This window comes from Cetorhinus maximus, chromosome 7, assembly GCF_964194155.1.
Source record: "Cetorhinus maximus chromosome 7, sCetMax3.hap1.1, whole genome shotgun sequence".
Lineage (NCBI taxonomy): Eukaryota > Metazoa > Chordata > Chondrichthyes > Lamniformes > Cetorhinidae > Cetorhinus > Cetorhinus maximus.
Window position 1 is genome coordinate 66,319,301 of NC_135885.1, and position 12,966 is coordinate 66,332,266.

At 43.4% G+C, this 12,966-nt stretch overlaps 1 long non-coding RNA gene across 1 annotated transcript in view; it reads left to right on the forward strand.

Moving 5' to 3' along the window:
* The first annotated feature begins 436 nt into the window (after positions 1-436).
* LOC144682853 (uncharacterized) overlaps positions 437-12,966 on the forward strand; it is a 51,635-nt gene continuing 39,105 nt past the window's right edge. The window contains exon 1 of the long non-coding RNA XR_013577123.1: positions 437-558. This is a non-coding gene — a long non-coding RNA (uncharacterized LOC144682853). The remainder of the gene's footprint in view (positions 559-12,966) is intronic.

A 12,966-nucleotide genomic window follows, 5' to 3' on the forward strand; every position in this document is an offset into this window, starting at 1 on the left:
CTAAACATGGAGCAATTGTCTTTCATATGTACTACTTTATGCTCGATCTGGTTATGGTTCTATATGAACATTAATTCTTCGGGTTAAAGCAGTTGTTGGCGGGTTTTTCCTATGAATAGATGTACTTTGATCACTCACCCAAGAAAAACAAGAATGACAAGCTTGTGGAAAGTAGTGTTCGCCCCCTTTTGAGAAAGCCTTCATCTGGAACTGTTGAAAATTAAGTTCTGAAGCCCGCTTGCCACTGTGCTCTGTGAATGTGTGGTGTGAGCTGACACGGGAGGGGTGCTGCTTGTATTTGGGCTGTGGAGGATTCGATGCTCCAATGGGATTGTTCGAGGCTGGTACATCCCGCTGTTTCTTCGGGTTGCGCTGATAGGGTTGACGCGGGATGACTGCCGGACTCGGATTACTTTGTGACACAGCCAGGGGCAGGGGAGGGGAGACCTGGGCTGTGAGCGCGGCTCCGTCCGAGAGAGAGAAGAGCTCTGAACAAGCTACCGCCATGGATATTTTGGACATAGACATGTTAGACGACTGGGATTTGGAGACGTTTTGGTGAGTCTCTTGAGTATTTGTTTAAGTGTATGTGAAGCTACCATGGGAGTCTGGAAATTCTATCTGCATAAACGTTAAAAATCTATTATTTTAAGATTCAAATACACCGCTGGTTATTGTTTTTAATTAGAGAATAATTTTAGGAAATTGGCGAAGATTATCATATGAAACAGTTGAATTACATGTTAAGTAGCTATAGGGTGATGTCAAAGAATGTTGATTTGCACTATAGTTGCTGATGGTTATGCTGTTACGATACGTTTGCAGAATGAATTCAGAAGGCAAGATAAAAAATGATTTTCCAAAATAGATATATTGTGATCAAAGTAGGGTAAATGCATTCGTATCAGACAGAAAAATAAACCCCTTCCCCAAAACAGGAAAAGATAATAAGATCATACAAATAAATTCTAAACATCGAGTGAATGTCAAAATATTGGAGCAAATAAATGAAAATAAAATGACATTTAAATTAATAAAATATATCGGATGTAATATTTAAACCATGATTGCAAGCAAAGTGATGTTTTGGAATATAAAGTCTGAACGTAAACTTAAAGTTTCACTGTCTTCTGCTACTAGAAAATATTTTTGAAAGTAAAAATAGAAGCTAAAGTCCCTTACCTGTAATTGAGAATTGTCAGTTTGAGAAATGCACAGCTTGTACACTATTTGGCTTACCTCTCCTCTGTTGTAGTTTGACAAGGGTTTCAATTAATCCCAGATTTAGGCTCTGATTTTAATATTGGGTCAATCTGTGGCAGGTCTAAACTTTCCTGGTCCACAAGAAAAGTAAAACAAAAAGTTAACAAGACTTTTGGGCATCTTCTGACCTCAATCCTCTTCCCTGCTAGGTTGGCCTGGCACGAAACTCATTGTAGTTTCCTGCAGTGGTGATACCATCAAGGCCCTGACTAAAGGACCCCAATTACTTTATTGGGTGCCATCGCTGTCTGCTTGGTTGCGCTGTTAAAACTGGGAACTGTCAGCTCCTGGCATCTCCACATCAAGTGACTAACCCTAGCAAGTTTAATTACTGTTCCACCTGGTTTCTGCCAGGTGCGTGGGATGAAAATTGTCCCCCCTTAGAACGTAGAGACAAAAAGCAGAATTCAATATGCATTTCCAAAATTCTAGATCAGAAAGAGCAATTTTTAAGCTTTTTTTGCAAAATGTTTCGAACAGCCTTATCTCCTCACCCGATGGCAATGAATACTTCCTGGGGCACAGATCCATTGGCACTAGTACTAAGTAGTAAATGCCCAGAATTCATCCATGTGTTTTAACAATGATTTCCAGCAGGCTATTTGATTGCATGGGAAGAGGAGTAGGTCATTCAGTACTTCAAATCTATTCCATCATTCAATTAAATCATGGTTAATTTGTACCCCAGCTCCATTTATCTGCCTTTGTACCAGATTCTGTGATACTTTTATCTAAAAATCCATCTATCTCCATCTCTAAAATTTCCATTTATCCAGCATCCACAGCCTTTTAGAGTAGTTCCATTCACCTAGCTGTTGAAAAATGTTTCCTCATTTTAGTTCTAGATGACTTAGGTTCAATTTTAGGATTATCCTCTTTGTTTACTGGATTGCCCCATCAGAGGAAATCATTTCACTGTATATACCATCAAATCCCTTTTTGTTTGAAACACATAGGGCAGAATTTTACAGGGGGTGGGGTTTCCTGCCTACCCGGAAGAGGCAGGAAACACATCCCAACTGGTTGCTCTGCAGCCGTTTGATAATTGGTTGGAGGTGGGGTTTCTGCCCCTCACTCAGAAGTCCTGCCTCAAAGAGTTGCTAGCCAATCAGATTGGCCAGCAACTCTGTTGCCCCAGCAGCATACCAGGAGCAGTGGGCACTGCTGGGATTGCAAGCAATCCCCAAAGTCAGAGTGCCAGAGCACAGGATGGGGGTATATGTGGGGTTCTCATGGTGGGGATGGGAGGGGAAGCCTGGGGCTGGTGGGGAGAGGGGGGTGGGGGTCATGATGGCAAGTCTCGGTGGGAAAGGAGCACCATGGTGGGGGGGAGAGGATGTGAGGGCCAGACCTTTGAAGGGGTCCAGTAGTGGAGGTGCCCTCCCCTTTCCTGCCCTAGGCCCAAACAGAGTGGCCCTGAACTCACCCCCGCTGACTGAAAACTTGCAGCCGGGTGAGAGGCGGCCCTTAGGTGGCCAACTTTCCACATATGGGCCTCAATTAGGGCGAGGGCGGTGGACCACCCTAGGCCTTGCCTGCCCCCTATAAAATTGTGGACAGATTGGGGGCATGCGATACGGTGGCAGGAAGACCACCAGGGGAATTTTACAGGTCCCTGCATCTGCAAACTCACTGTAACCATAAATTACCGCCCATGGATTAGATGCACTCTTAGTCACCTAAACTCAAGGGAATGCAGATAATGTTTGTGCAACTTGTCCTTCTAAATTAGTCTTTAAAGCCCTGGTATAATTTTGGTGAATCTGCACTGCACTCACTTAGAGGCTGATATATTAACATCTTTGATGCCAAGTGGATGATCCATCTTAGCATCTTCCTGAGGTTCCCAACACCGTAGATGCCAGTCTTCAACCAACTTGATTCATTCCATGTGATATTAGGAAATGGCTGAGGACACTGGACACAGCACAGACTATGGGGCTCGATGTCACCCTGGCTGTGGTGCTGAAGGCTTCTGTTTCAAAACCATTGATGGAAGGTGTCATCGACAGCGCTATCAAACAGCACTTACTCAGCAATAACCTGCTCACCATTGTCCAGTTTGGTTCCATTAGGACCACATGACTACAGCTCTTGTTACAGCCTTGGACCAAACTGGAGAAATTAGCTAAATTCTATAGATGACGTGAGAATGACTGCCCTTGACATCAAGGCAACATTTGACTGAGTGCGGCATCAAGGAGCCCTAGTAAAATTGAAGTCAGTGGGAATCATGGGAAAAATCTCCACTGATTGGAGTTATTTCTAGGTAAAGGAATAGTTTTGTGGTTGTTGGAGACCAATCATCTCAGCCCCAGGGCATTGCTCAGGAGAATGTCCAAAGCCCAACCATTTTCATTTGCTTCATTAATGACCTTTCCCCCAACATAAGTCAAAAGTGTGGATGTTTGCTGATGATTGCACAGTGTTCAGTACCATTTGCAACTCCTCAGAGACTGAAACAATCTGTACCTGCATGCAGCAAGACCTGGACAACATTCAGGCTTTGGCTGATAAGTGGTAAGTGACATGGGCACCACACAAACGTTAGGAAATTATCATCTCCTACAAGATCAACTCCCCTTTACTTTTAACAGCACTACCATCGCTAAGTCCCACATCATCAACATCCTGGGGTTTACTATTGATCAGAAACTAAATTGGACGAGTCATATAAATACTGTGGTGACAAGAGCAGGTCAGAAGCTGGGAATTGAGGTAAGTAACTCACCTCCTGACTTCCCAAAGCCTGTCCACCATCTACAAGGCACAAGTCAGCAATGTGATGGAATACTCTCCACTTGCCTGGATGAGTGCATATCCAACAACACTCCAGAAGCTCAATGTCATCTAGGAAAAAGCAGCCTGCTCGATCAGTATCCCAACCACCACCTTAAATATTCACTCCCTCCACCAGTGGTGCACAGTGGCAGCAGTGTTTATCAACTACAAGAAGCACAGCAGCAAATCACGAAGGCTGCTTCGACAGCACCTTCCAACTTTTACCACCTAGAAGGACAAAGGCAGCAGACAATGGGAATACCACCACCTGCAAGTTCCCCTTCAAGTCACACATCATCCTGACTTGGAACTGTATCACCGCTTCTTCACTGTCACTTAATCAAAATCCTGGAACTCCTTTCCTAACAGCACCGTGGGTTACTACACCACATGGATTGCAGTGGTTCAAGAAAGTGGCTCACCACCACCTTCTCAAGAGCAGCGAGGGATGGGCAAAATTCTGGCCTTGCCATGGAAGCTCACATTCCATGAAAGAATAAAGAAAAAAAACTTTTCCTAAGATTTGGTGCCCAATACTGAGCACAGTACTCCAGAAGGGATCTAACCATGGCTCTGCACAATTGAAGCATAATTTCTCCCTGTTGTATTACACCCCCTGTTGAATTAAAAACCAACATACTTGTGTGCGGCTGGGATCCGATTGCAGGGTGGGGAGTGTCCTTTTCTGGGGGGGGTGGCAGAGACCTGAGGGATCGGACGTTTGGGACAAAGGTGTTAGTCAGAGATTGGAGGCCATGAAGGTTATTGGAGAATCGTGGCATGCAATCACCTGAAGGTTCAAAGCTGATTTGGGTGGGTTATCATAGGCCTCAGGGAGGAGACTGGAGATCTTGCGGGAAGGTTGGAAGTATTGTGGGGATGTCTGATCATGGGGGATGTTGATGAGGCAGTTACACTAGATGCAGCAGTTAAGTGGAAAGGCACTTACCTTCTGGATTCAGCAGTACTTGACTCCATTTAGTTGGTGAAACCTCTGTAAAATTGATAACCAAGCCTTGGGATTCCCTAGTTTGTATTCACGAGGTTAAATTTGCTGAGCCATGACGGAATTGAGAAGTCTTCTTTAACTGCTACACATGCATCAGAATATTTTTAAAATTCCATAAAGTTGCAACTTTATATTGTAACTCAGTGATTTGAGGAACTTATATAAAAACCATTGTCATTTCAGTTGTACATGAAGTTCACAGTTGTGGCATTAATGTATATGTGGTATATGTTGATACTGTTAATGCAACATTTGTATTGCTTCCACTGAACAGTGTGATATTGTAACCTGATTTCCCTTGTGCTAAGTTTTGACTCGTTTATATCACACAGTAGAATCAGCAATATTAGAACATAAAATGCAAGTCCTTTTTTTAAAACTCAACTTATGCAACGTTATGCACATATAGTTGGTCAAAAGTTGCAAACACAGCTTTAAAAATTTGCACATGTATAACATTGTGTATAATCAGTTTCTACAGTGTGATGTTTGCAACTTTATGATTTTGACTCCCAGTTTCCCAGTTTCAGGGAAGGTCTATATTGGCCCAAGCCTATATAAAATGCCAGATCAATGACAAATGGAGCCATGTGATTGCTATTTACCTTTACTATTGGCATCTCTTTGATCCCAAAGGAAAAGTAGGAAACCATCTAATGGGATGATGCTACATACTGTTGGGAGGATATACAACCTCAATTGATGCTACAATATAAATAGGGTCGAAACCAAAATGCTGTATTTTCTGAAAACTACTTCAACAAATTCAATGTTTTACCCAGTTATGAATTTATTTTACTGTAACCTTGCAATGATTGTACTTTGTTGACATTATCAGGCAACAACTACATGGAGGACTCATTTTGAGGTAAAATAGAACAAAAAATTGAATAAAACCATTCCCATTATTTCCACAGTATTGAATCATCAAGAGTGACGGATCCATTAAAGTAGTTACTCTTGTGATTTATGACATCATCAGACATCGTAAGATATACTCAAGGAGATTCATGCCTTGCGATCACTTACAAGAATTCATTATTCCCTATGCCCTTGAAATTGTGGTCTGTGAATATTGGCCTATTAAATACATTCATATAAAATTCTTTTTCCTGCTACTTTAACAAAAGCTTTAGCCTATTTATTTCAAATGTTAAAATAACTGATAAAGGAATTGTAAATGAATGTATTAAATTTTTTAATGTTTAATGTTTTAATGCTAATATTCACAGTGCATTTTCAAGCAAGTGCATTTTTAATCATTTAATATCAAATGTGCATTAGATTAAACTTCAGATTTTAAGTGTCCTAATGTCAAACATTTATTATTTTAAAATAAATTATCTTACCATGTATTTGACCTATATAATATCATGAATTTCATCCAAATCCTATAAGTACTCAAAAGGCCACAGTTCCAAAGCCCCCGGTAATAGCATAGTATTTCTAACTAGCAAGTTTTATTTAAAAGTTTATTATTAGATAGCAGTGATGAATTAAAGAATATATGAATGTAGTCCATTGATAATTTTGCATTTTGATTTTTTTTTAAAAAACCTTCTCACTTTTTGGAAGTAATGTCTTATTCGAGAACACGTTTTTACAAGCAATTCACACAAGCCACAATTCCTCATGCGTGAAGCTGGTCACTGAGCACTGGTACTCTTCTGGGACCATACCAGTTCCACAGATGTAAGCTTTCTGACAGAGATCATTAAGAACTTGAACTGGCTGGGGACACTGGAAGATTGGCAGCCTCACTGTCAGAGGTAGGAGCTGCTGATGTGGGTAGGTAAAAGAGAGGGCACCTCAAGATGGAGGCACTCCCTGAAGCCTTGTTAAAAACTTTAAAATACAAAGAGGCCATCATTGTGGAGAGAGAACTGTGGCAGCATCTATAGCCCTATGGTTACTGAGGCTGTGGGATGGGGGTGGCGGTAAGTTGTGGAGGAGGTGGGGGTTGGTGCTTAACTTTAATGATGGAGTGCTGGCACCCTGGTCTGCTGCCAGGAGGCCACCTTGGTCATGCTTTAGCCTCAGTGGTGGCGGGCACATGCAGGCTTCAAAATTCCAGTCAGCACAGGCAGTGTGTCCCTAATAGGTCTCTAAGGATACATAATTGGCAGGTGGTCTTTTCACCCTTGAACCAGCCGTTTCACAAGTGGTCCAAAGGTAGGAACATGCTGGTAAACCCGCATGCAGGCCAGTGGTGGGAGATTCAGACCCATCTGCTCCAATCCTGCCTCCGTGCTGATTGAAATTTTGGCCTTTCACCTCAGTCTGTTGCTATAAATATCTTGCACAGATGGACATTGTGTTGTTTTTATTAGTTTCTTTGGATGTAACTGCTGGTACATATTCATCTGGCAGGTCACTCTATCTCTAATCCATTCATTGGCCAAAATACAATTCAATCCTCTCTTTTTGATGGCACAATCCACTCCCACTCTCTCCCTCTAGGAAGAAAATAAAAATTCTCTTTTACATTCAAAAATATTGGAGATTGTAAAGTAGGTCAGCAGATTGGCCTCAAGGTTTTAAGCAATATAAATAGTCTTGGTGATCTGTTCCACATGTTCACCACTCTGTGTGAAATAGTTAAACCTAAATTGTCTCCACCTTTGCTTTTCTGAGTTTCATTTGTGCCCCAGTTGCTGAATTTATGGCAATGTCAACTAATTTATTCGGATTAAGTTTCTCCATGCTTCTTAGAAACATTTCTGAACCTTCTATTATCCAGTGTAAATATTCTGTCTTATTGGGGTTTTTGCATCTGAGCTGAATCAGCTCAATTGCCTTTCTATATGATCTCTCCAAAGTTAAGGTGTCTCAATACTTGTGTAGTGACCCGAAATGCACATAGTGGGCTGAATTTTGTTGGGGTGGTGATGCCTTGATAAAGGGTTAGAAAGCCAAGGCAACTGTACCTTGGTTGTTTGGGGGACCCCCAGCTGCGTTTTAGACCCACCTGGTAACTAATAGTTGCTGTTGGGTCCCACGTCCCTTTAAGAAATGGAAGCCTGTCCTCAAGAGGTGATGGCCAATTGGAGGGTCGGCAGCTCTTCAGTCTCAGCACTGCCACCAGGAGGGATGGCCACTGCTGGGACTGCACCCACCTGAGAGAACACAGCATTAGATGCCGCCCTCCAGGGTTAGTCAGACAGGACCCAGCAAGGAGGGTTGGGGGGGTGCTTTTAGCGAGGGCAGTGGGGTGGGGTTGCTGCAGGGGGCCCCTCCTTGGGCCACAGAGGGCCTGATTAGGAGGGTTCCCCTCCCCCACCATCCCTATCCTGCAGGGTGGCAACTAGGGTTCACCAAGTGGTCTCCCCATGTGGCAGAGGGCCCACCTACCACTGCTAAAATGCCAGTGCGAGTGGGAAGGGGCCATTAATTAGCTGGTTAAATGGCAAAATTTTCCTCAGTATGGGAGAGCTGTCCTCAATCTTCCCCGCTACTGGTAAAATGTCATGGTGGCAGGAAAGTGGTGGGTACTGCACCCCTGCCTTCCCTTGCCATTTTACAGGCCTCCCCACTTCCCAGCCTATCCTTAGAGGGCTGGTAAAATCCATCCCAGTATGTGGTCCGAATTAGCGCCTTAACAAGCTTATTACCCCTGGGGCTTATGCTCTATCTGCCTGGTAATGCACTCCAAAGTATGGTTTGCCCTTTTCACTGTTGTCACATCAATAGTTTCTATGCAGTAGTTAGTGGCCAACAGCTCAGACCTCTTCCATGCGTAGTGTTCATATTATTCGCCCACTGCTTATTTATCTTGCCAAGTCTCATCTTCGTGCATTTATTCACACCTGCTATTTGACAGCTCAGTCCTCCTATTTTCCACTTAGCCTCTGTATTTGAGGCATTTGTTCCTTAACTTTTGCAACCTTTTCCCTAAACCTTCCACCTTCTGATTCTGCGTCATAAGCAAACATAGAAGGTGCAATTTGATAACCTCCGCTGTGGTAAGTTTGGTGGTGGGGGGCATTTAATTAGGCAAGAGGGTGGTGGGTGGGGACCCAACCACCTTCCCACCTCCAGCCCGATTAAGTTTTTGGCAGGAAGCCCATGGATAGCCTTCCTGCCCTGTTGCCAAATGAGGCCCAAAAATGGACAAATACTATCCACTTAATGGCCTCCTCCCACCGCCACTGGTATTAAACCAGCAGCAGGTGGGGTCTCACCATGCAGGGAGCACAACAAACAAATCCAAGTCAAGTTGCTAGAGTTGCTTGCAGGCGCTGGGTGGGAATGGGGGTCCCTCATTCAAAGGCACTCAGTGTCTGATTGAGGGACTCAGCATTGGGAAGAGTGGGGGGGTGGTATCGTTGAGAGCCACCCTTGCTGCTGAATCCCTTCCCCTGCAATCTTCATCCCCTGACACCCCACCTTGCCATCACTCACCTGCGTCCTGGGGATCCAGCGAGAATACTAGGCCTCAGATAGGTGTCATATTGGCAGCCACTGCCTCCCCAGTCCTTCAATAGACCTGTCAGTCTCTGATTGGCCGGCAGCTCTTGGCGGGCAGGCCTTTTGGCCCCGGGGTCCTCGATCCTGAGGAAGGCCTGCAGTTGTCCAGTTAAATGCCTGAGCTCATAAAGCGGCCTTCCCTAAAAGAGGTGACGTGGGGCTCTCGCCAGCTGCCCACTGGTGAGCTCCCACTTCAGTTGTGTCGGCATCACAGACTAACATCTGTATTCCGCCAGCATTTATGTGGTTAGTACCAGCTGAACCAGACATGACCTGTTGATATGATAGTCTGAGACCCCCATCGCCTTCATTAAATGTTGTCCAGTATCTTTGCTCTTGTCTCTACTTCCAAATCATTTCTGTACAGCACTGACCTCCAGAGGCAGTCACTAAATCCCTTCCTCCATTCTGATTTAGTTACGTGCACCACTATGATTCCTTTTATTGAATACATTTTCCACTCACTCCAGAAGTTTCCTCCTACTCAGTCCCTTCCCCTAGTTCAGTCCTTTAGTTATCAACTTGGCCCGGTTGATAAGACTGTCAGAGTTTGTGGGTGTAAGCCCTGCCCTGCAATAATCTCGGGTGGCTCTGAGGTAGCTCTCCATTGTTGGAATTGGTAAGAAGTAAAACAAAGATCCTGTCTGTCAGCTCACGATGACATGTAACATTCCAGTGGCATATTTAAAGAAGCACAGGGCGTTTCTCTGGTGTCGTGGCCAGCATATTCCTTCCACCGCCAAAAAAATCAGATTATCTTGCCATTCATTTCGCATCAGAAAATTGCTAATATAAATATTTGACACCCATTGGTTTCAAGTTTTCTTGGTATGAATATTATTACATCTCCGATAGCGTTACTTTGAGCATTTACAAATTATCTTGGAAGATTGTTCATGCAGTAACATGTTAGCTTCAGGTATTTTATAGTCTCATTTGTATGAGTACGAAGTAAACTTATTTATTGTTGCTTACAGATTATCTGTGTTAAATGTTTTCACTAACACTTTGATAAAGTTGATTGCTGATATTCATACTTTAGATTGGCAGCCCAAAAGGATCTTAACCATAAGTATGTGGGAGCCTATGATATACTACGGAAAATCTGGGGACTAAACAATAGATGCAGTTTTCCTTTTGTTTGTGGTTAAACGGCTCCCAACTGAATAATTTGCTTGGACCCTGTTCAGATAATGTATTGTACTGAATAGACTTGAAGTAATAGTAATGGAGTTTGAAAATGAATTAATTAGATCTCCTTAGAGAGACAATTCAACATGAATTTACCATATGCACTCCTTGTGACTGAAATGGAAAGCAGGTGACCCATCGTCTATGCCATTCTCCTGTCTCCTGGTACAAGACGGACATCAACTACATGAAAACCATTAAGCAGAATTAAGTACCATTATAGCAGACTGTGAATCAGAACTGCCTTGTTTACAACTAAGTGTCACCCAAATGCGCTTCTCCAAGACCAAGCATCGGGAGTCCGGGGGGCGGGGGTGGGGGGGGGGGGGGAGAGGTGCGGTGGGGGACCCCCTCCTCCCTCTCCTGCAACCCCCTTAGCACCCTCACACCCTCATCACCCTCATTCACCTTTGGCCTGCGGTCCCTCTGGGCCAGATGCCCCTTCAATTTTCCTTAATGCAAGAAGGCACAAATTGGAGACCAGGGCAGAATTTCAGTTGCCAAGAGGAGGCAGGTTCCAGTGAAGATTGGAGGAGTTGAAGCCCTGAAAAGTAGCACTGGGTCAAGAACCCAACATGATCCCACCCACTTCCAAGCCTAACCCAGGAGGGTTTGCAGGTGAGTGGGGAACTGAAACACTCGAAACGGCAGGGTAAATAATTAAAATATTCAAAGGGGCAATTAACCCAGACTTTAATCCAGCATTTTGGCTTCGACAGCCAGCACATGGGTTTCCCAAGCTGCGTGGAACTCACTAGGGTCAACCAGGTGAGTACACAGCGGGGAGTACTTTTTCAGTGAAACTGGCAGGTTGTAAAGTCTTCAAACAGTGAAACTGAACAGTGGAACTGCAGTCATGCCCAGCTGAGATGCTGCTACTCACAAAACTTCTGAGAGTTCACTCTCATTGCTTGACAGGTGATTTCTAACTTCTAGGAAGTTAGTTCACCTGTCTTGGACTTCACTCACCTTAGACCATAAGACATAGGAGCAGAAATTAGGCCATTCGGCCCATCAAGTCTGCTCTGCCATTCAGTCTTGATCTCCACTTGCTTGCTGTCAATTGCTGTCAGCCTTCACTACAGCATGGGAGCAGTTTAGGCAGTGTCACCTTGAACCTCTGATGAGGAACAAGTGGAGCAGCAACACCAAGTGCCCTACCACTTTTGAAGATTTTTCAATATTAAATTAAAACATTTATTAATCAAAGAAAAGAAAACTTAAACACACAGGATTATAGTTACACAGCTAAATTTAGTCTTACAACATTTCCCAAGAGATTTCTACTTATTTCTACTCCCAAAATAAACACCCTGTTCAGGCAACAGTCCAAATGGATTCTTAATCTGTAAAACATCTAGTAATATTACTACAAGGCACCCACTGTTGCTATAAGGGAGTTTTTTTAACAGAGCTTCCCTCTCCCTCTCACTTGGCAATGGAAATCCAAAGCTTTTAACAGAACCTTGGTTTCTGGAACAAACAAGCACTTCTCTGGGGTGGCTGGAGGCTGCTTTTCAAAAGTCTATTTTCACACAGCCCAACTTTCAAGACCTCACCTGGATACTTATCTCATACAGCTTTCAATCTTTCCTTAAATATATTTTCTCCCCTTTTGATTCTTTAAATATATTATTCTAAACTTCCTTTGAAAGTTATGTTTCCCAGAATGTAACAATCTTTCATGTTATCATTTTAGCCTGCACTTTTGGGAAAAATAAACTTAATAACTTTGACTTATTTATTTACAATTTTGCCCGTCGTAAACTTCCTGTCATGCCTCTTTTGAAATTCAAATAGCTAACAATTCACTGCTCACTTATCTCTAAATGCAAATTCCCATTCATACTGTATCTACTGGGATCCCATCTTTGCCTGTCCATCTCCATTTCAAAATGCCTACTTTTACACCTAACCCTTTGATGATTTAAACCTTGCAGACTGACTGTCTTCAGTTTAATTAAATTAGTTACACACACACACACACACACACACACACACACACACACAAACATACATACACAGCCCCCACAAGCCTGCTTCAGAATCCCACAGTAATATTAGGAAAAATGATATTCTCTTTAGTGGTGAGTACCCCAACAGGGTTTACAGGCAGAGGATCAACTCTCTCGACATGTGTAAGCACCAGTACCCCAGGGTACTCAGGCTTTCATGGCAAATTGTCACTGACATCTGGAGCCTCCTGGAACAAGACCTCTTTCCCGGTGGGCACAAATTGCCAGTGGCTGTCAAGG